Genomic DNA, 6,335 nt, shown 5'->3' with positions numbered 1-6,335 from the left:
CTGCAAGATCCAAATGGATAATACAGTCTCAAAGGTGCTACAAAATCCCTTTGTATAATTAACATAATCTAAGCAAAGTGAAGTGTGCCCAAATTCCATAAAAATAAACATGGATCCAGAACAGGATATGTTGAAAGATTTGCCCTCATTTGAGCGATTTTTCGCTTTGTGGAATATATATCCCTATCCATACTTTGCTGAAATTAGTTATTCATTACCTGTGCCCCACTGGAGTTAGTTCAGGAAATAGTGGCTAGTGGTTCCAGTGTCAGTGGGGTAGTGGTTCTGTGGCAGCTTGTAGCCCCCAAATATTTCAGAATGGATTCATCACCCTAATGACATAGGAGCCACCAATTACTTGAGGGCAAGTATCTGGCTAAGTCAGTGATGTCCAAACTCTGGCCCTCCAGGTATTTTGGACTTCAGTTCCCAGAAGCCTCAGACTTCTTGGCCAATGATCTGGGATTCTGGAAGCTGAAGTTCATAACACCTGAGGGCCAGAGTTTGGACATCACTGTGCTAAGCAGTCCTAGATTGCTGGTAGGGGATTACAACATGGTACAGCAAGGTAAGACTTAATTATTTCCATAAGTTTCATTCTTTATTGTCAATATGGACATTCTGATTTTATAAATTGTGTTTTGTGGGGTTTCTCATTTGTTCTGATTTTAGGAAAGTAACATGGAAAGAAATGGGCCAATATAAATTCAGTCTGGAGATGGTGCGTGATGAGAAACAAGCAGTGAACAACTTGCCTACCAAAAGGCCCTTATCCATTGATTACTTATGCTGTGCCGCCGAGATAACTATTGTTCTACAAAGCAGGAAAAGTTAAAACAATCCATTAAGACCCTAGAGTTTTCAGCAGTATAGCATTACTAGTTTCTTTTCATATAACATGAAAACAATGTTTTATGTAGCAACAAATTCCTTGTTTGAAAAAAATACACAGCTATAGAAAACATGTCACTGAAATATATCTTCCTTGGGACAGTTGTTTTCATATGGACAGCCAATGTAAATCATTTTTAATTGGATCTTGTGCATAAAAAACACCACCCAGGTAATATTTATCTATCAGAATTTTGACATGATTAATAAATTACTGCAAGATCCAAATGGATAATACCACATAAACATCAATATACACAACAGTGATGGATAACACTTCCTCCAGTGAAACAATCTGCTTATTAAAGTTTGATGATGTTTGGCTAAAAGAGGCTACATGGCTGTCAGTGTTTATTATTAATTTGTTAAAATATGTGTGTCCCATTTGTGGCCCCAAGCATGAAGGCTATAGCCCACATTTACCTGGGAGGAAGGCCCACAGAACATAATAGGAGTATTACTGGATTGTACTGAATAATTGATGGAGGGCATGATTTTAAGTAGTACATGTGTGTGTGGGGGGTGTAGTACCATCTGCCACTGTGACCTTGCCAAAAGACATAGTTAACCAGATCTGTGGTGTGTTTGGAGACCATCAGTGGAATGCCTAAAAGGTGGCACTACAGTTACTAACTCTGGTGACATGAGGGACTAATAAGAACCCACCTGGCAGTATATCACCTTTAATTGCCTTGCCTCCTTGGCCTGAGTTTTTTTTTCTTCTAGGTAAAGAGCAAGCCATGATACGACCTAAGTCTCTACTTTCATGTGACTTCATTCCTTTTTAGCTTACCAGTTCACCTGTACTCTGGAAAACTTTCCACCACAACCATTTTCCAGTTCCTTCCTGTCAACCAACTCCTCTCTCACTGCTACTATACAGAGATTCAGATTGCTGCTGAAAATGATACCAAACAGAAACTTTGAATAACCTAAACAGACAACTGATGGGCTGCAGTTCGAGATGGTGGAACTGAAAAGTATGTGGAGTATCTTTGGCTTTATATAAATAAAAAATAATGCAATGGCTATGGGACATTGAACAAAGAAAGGGAATGAGGAAGATTTTAGTACCTGGCTCTTAAGAGTTCAGTATTCCCTATCTCAGCTCCTGAGTCATATCATCTTCTGTTGTAAATTGGAGGCACAGCAAAAGTTGTTCTGCATTCACACCAGCAAAATATCTGTACCTCTCTTGATTCCAGTACTGTTGGAACACATAACATACAACTATTTTCATAGTAAAAATACTTCTCTTAGGCTTTAATGTGATTTAGAAAAACTCATTTTTAACTCCACAATTTTCAGGAAAAACTGTTTTTCCTGATTTTTTGCAGTGTGTCCTGCCAGATTGGTGAGGCATCAGAGAATGGGGCACAATGGTGGGTAGCATCCTCCATCCAGCAAGCATTTTGCTGTTTTTTGCTTTTTTGCATTGAATCTGCCAAAGGAACAAATCCAACCCTTGTTTTCCTACAGACATGGATTCAAATCAAAGGTCTGTTTCTGTTTCACATCAAAATCCAGAGGTTATTCTGCCTGTTTCTGAAAAGTTCTGGCTTTTGGAAGCACTTGGAAAGGTGGAGCAGGGAGCGGTAGGAAAAGCCGCACCAGCCAAATATCACACCTAGAGAGAGGAGCTTGTTCTGTACACATCAATCTTAATTCAGTTAAGGATTTGGAGTGGAAAGGGCAGCAAAGGAAGAAACATTATATTTTTTCTTTTCCCTCCTTGGTCAGGAAACATTTAAAATTCCCTCATTTACACACTGGGAGTGAAAAGGGGAAGGGGATTGGGCGGGAGAGCCATCCAATGACAGTGCAAGATGGGTGGTAAGATTGATAGAAAACCAAGAAAGGCTGTCAGTTGATAGATTTATGCAATCAGGGAAGGGGGGAAAAGCACATAGGAAGAGCCTCCTTTTATACTGATTTGAATTCAGCCAAGGGAACGTGTGGCTAATAAATACAATTTGATTCTGCATTTTCATACATTAATGTGGTGTCAATGGAGTAAAATCTGGGCAAAATATTGTACACTGGATCTGAAGAAAACTGTTAATATGTAGAATTAAATATTTTGGCAAGTTGCTAAGCCATGGTCAAATCAGGTCCTATGACTCTTAAGATCTTTTTATTTGTCACCTCACATTGACCTTTCCATTTTTTGTTATTCTTTTTTTCTGTTTTCATCTGACATCTATTGTCCCCTCCTGCTGTTGAAATGTAGACTGCAAACTTCCCAGTGCAGGAGGAGTTACTCTTTTTGCCTGTGGGCCTCTGCAAAGTTCTGCATACAATGAAGGCATAAGAATGATGATTTTGAGAAGATCTGACCCACTTTCCGCAGAGTTCCCATTAAAAACCATGGCACAAGATTGAATTGGAGCTTATCGCTGTATTATTTTGTGTGCCTTAAATAGATGGAACTTGATAATTCAGTTTTGCAGGAACAACATTTAATAGCATCACATTTAATAGCAACAATCAAGCTGGAAATCACCAAATTATAATGCTATATGTTCATATGTGTTCATCAGTAATCTAGATTCAGATCTCATTTAGTACATGCATGTAAAAATACTAGCAATAGCCTAGCTTTGGGACGTTTCCCAAATAAACCAAAAGTCTTGAATTGCTGATCACAGTAACCATTAGTATAATTTGCTTCCAGGTGATAAAACAACTTGTGTATATGGTAGAAACACCTCAAGACATTTCACCCCCAACTATAGGACTATTCATTTCCCCTCAAATCATAAATAATATAAAAGAGATGATAAAACACTGAAAAAGACATCTTCCATCATGTCTGTAACACTAAGGGCTGGAACAGACTGGCAAGTTAAGCTGCCTTCCGGGTGGATTGAGAGGATGGTGTTTACATGCCGCATGCTCCCAAGATGCCTGGAAGCTGCCCAGCCATTGACTTGGAGGCGGCTTCAGGACGCTATGGGGCATGGCATTTACACACCGTACACCACTGGACCATCCAGAAGCCACCCTGGGGTTGTGGCAGGCAGCTTAAGGCAGCTTTTTACCAGCCTAAATAGGAGCGGATCTTTTCTGCTCCTATTTGGGCTGGCTCCAGGGTGGATGTGGGCCACAGTGTGTGATTGTTGTGGCTCTGGAATGATCAGCTCCAGAGCAGCCCCAATCTACCCTTTTCAGGCTGTCTGTTTCAGCCCTTAGTGACTATAAATATTATTTTGTAATACCAACAGCTTGGTATCAGCAGGCCAGCCTGTACCAACACATCTTTTTTATTCTTGTCTTAAATAATTTTGTTAGAAACTGGCAATAGAGTCCTACCCCAAAAGGATGCTTGGGGAAAGCCATAGAATAGTACAAACTGTCCATTCATATTTAGACAAGAGAGAAATCTAAAACTAAAAATAGAATAATGGATGGATGCTCAAGAACATATGACATGAACTAAAGGGAAAACAGAATCAATGGGGGCGATACACCACTTCTCTTTTGATATCAGAAAATATAGGCTAGGTGACACTTCAAAAACCCTGAATGCAGAGGCATCATCATAGCCTACCCCTCTCACATAGGCACAGCAGGAAGGAATTACAAAGGGGTGCCATTTTGCTGGACATGCTAAGGAGCAGGTGACTCGCTGCTGAGGGAGGCAAGGTTTGTGAGGAACATAGCACAGATCTTTTGCAATGGGCCTCTCCGTGTGAAAATCGCCATCCTTTCACACCGCAATGCCCTCCCCTTGGAAAAGATCTCAAAGCAGCTTCAAAATAAATCAAAGCACCTTCATACCCAATTCAAAGAAATTCAAACAGAATCTTTTGGTCTTTTCAAACACCTTGCAATCTACCCTCAAGGGGCATTTGGGGTATAAAGAACGGGTTATTTTGCCCCATCCTTTGGTTCAATTTGGATGGCTGACAGAAACTCTCTCGGTCAGTCTCACTGAACACTTCTGCAGCTGTCCAACCCCTTTTTGTCAGCAGAAAGCTCAGAGCCCTATATTTCTCCCAGGATATGCAGCTTTTGCAGACAAGTTCTGTTCAGGTGTAGTATTTCCATGGAGGGTGCTTCACTCTTGTCCTTTCCTTGCCCTTCTTGATTCCTTTACCCTCTGCAGTGTGTATGTGTATGAGCGTGTGTGAGTGTGGTGTGTGTGTTGTGTCGATCCGAAGGGAGAAGCGGGAAATATAAATAAATTTTATTATTATTATTTCAATAAAGTCTTGTTATTATTTTGGAACTTTGCCTCTGGAGTTCTGTAACGGTCTTATCTGGTATAGCTGGTAAAAGATCCCATGGGCTATCTACCTCCAAGCCCCTGCCTTTGAGCTAGATACACATTCCCCTGAATAATTGTTTTTTTTAGTGTCTTCCAGGACACATCCTCCAGGGTGGATAACAGAGGGTCCATGCTTGATGGGAAGAATGGGAGTTGCAAGCCAAGGCATCTGCAGAATACAAGGGTTGCATCTATACTGCAGAATGGATGCAGTTTGAGACTGCTTTAACTGCCATGGCTGAATGCTAGGGAATTATGGGAACTGTGGTTTTGTGAGAAATTTAGCCTTCTCTGTCAGAGAGCTCTGGTGCCTCAACAAACTACAAATCCCATGATTCCATAGGATGGAGCCATGGCAGTTAAAATGTATCAAACTGTATTAATTCTGTAGTGTGGCCTTGGATCATGAAGGCTTCATATTTTAAGGACTTCTTTTAGCTCAGTTGGGGTCAAAATGGCTCAGGAGGTTTAATTATTATAAAATGATGAAAGAGATAATCAGAGGGAATTTAACTTTAAAAAAAAATGACAGAGAAATACAAATCCCCTCCCTTTTAATTGTTGATTAAAAATGGGAGGAGGAGACTGGTTTGTTTTTTTCCTGTCATTTTTTTTAAAAAGTAAAGTTCCCTCTGATTATCTCTTTCATCTTTGATCAAACAGAATGAAGGTATACTCTCTAACTGAAGGTTTCAGAACAGCAAGTTTCAGTTATGACTCAGCTTACTCAGTTCTTTGATAACCAACATGCCACGTATATGCCTAAGGTCTTCTGTTCTTTTTGTAGTTAATAAGCAATTCTTATTAGTTAATATGCAATTAAAAACACTAATTCCTTGAAAAGATCTGATGGCATCACAGACCCTTTTGAAAATAAGTACCTGTACTTTTGGAACTATGTGGTTATCCCATGGGGTGGGGAGGAAAGGGCAGAAAAGTCCTGGTAGTCTTAGGTCCAAAACACAATGTAGATATAATCCAGTTTGAGACCTCTTTAACTGTCCTGGCTGAGTGCTAAGGAATCCTGGGAATTTTAGTTTATTGTGGCACCAGTTCCTTGACAGAGGAGTTTATCACACATGAGGAATTTCCCTTAATTTTGAATGAAAAGAAGGTGGGGCCACAACGCCTTCACGTTTAGCGAAATTATGTGAATGCTCATTGCATTCGAACT

This window comes from Sceloporus occidentalis, unplaced genomic scaffold (genome assembly GCF_023333645.1).
Source record: "Sceloporus occidentalis isolate IW3139 unplaced genomic scaffold, rSceOcc1.0.p SCAF_5, whole genome shotgun sequence".
Taxonomy (NCBI): Eukaryota; Metazoa; Chordata; class Lepidosauria; order Squamata; family Phrynosomatidae; genus Sceloporus; species Sceloporus occidentalis.
This window is presented reverse-complemented; position numbering follows the sequence as displayed.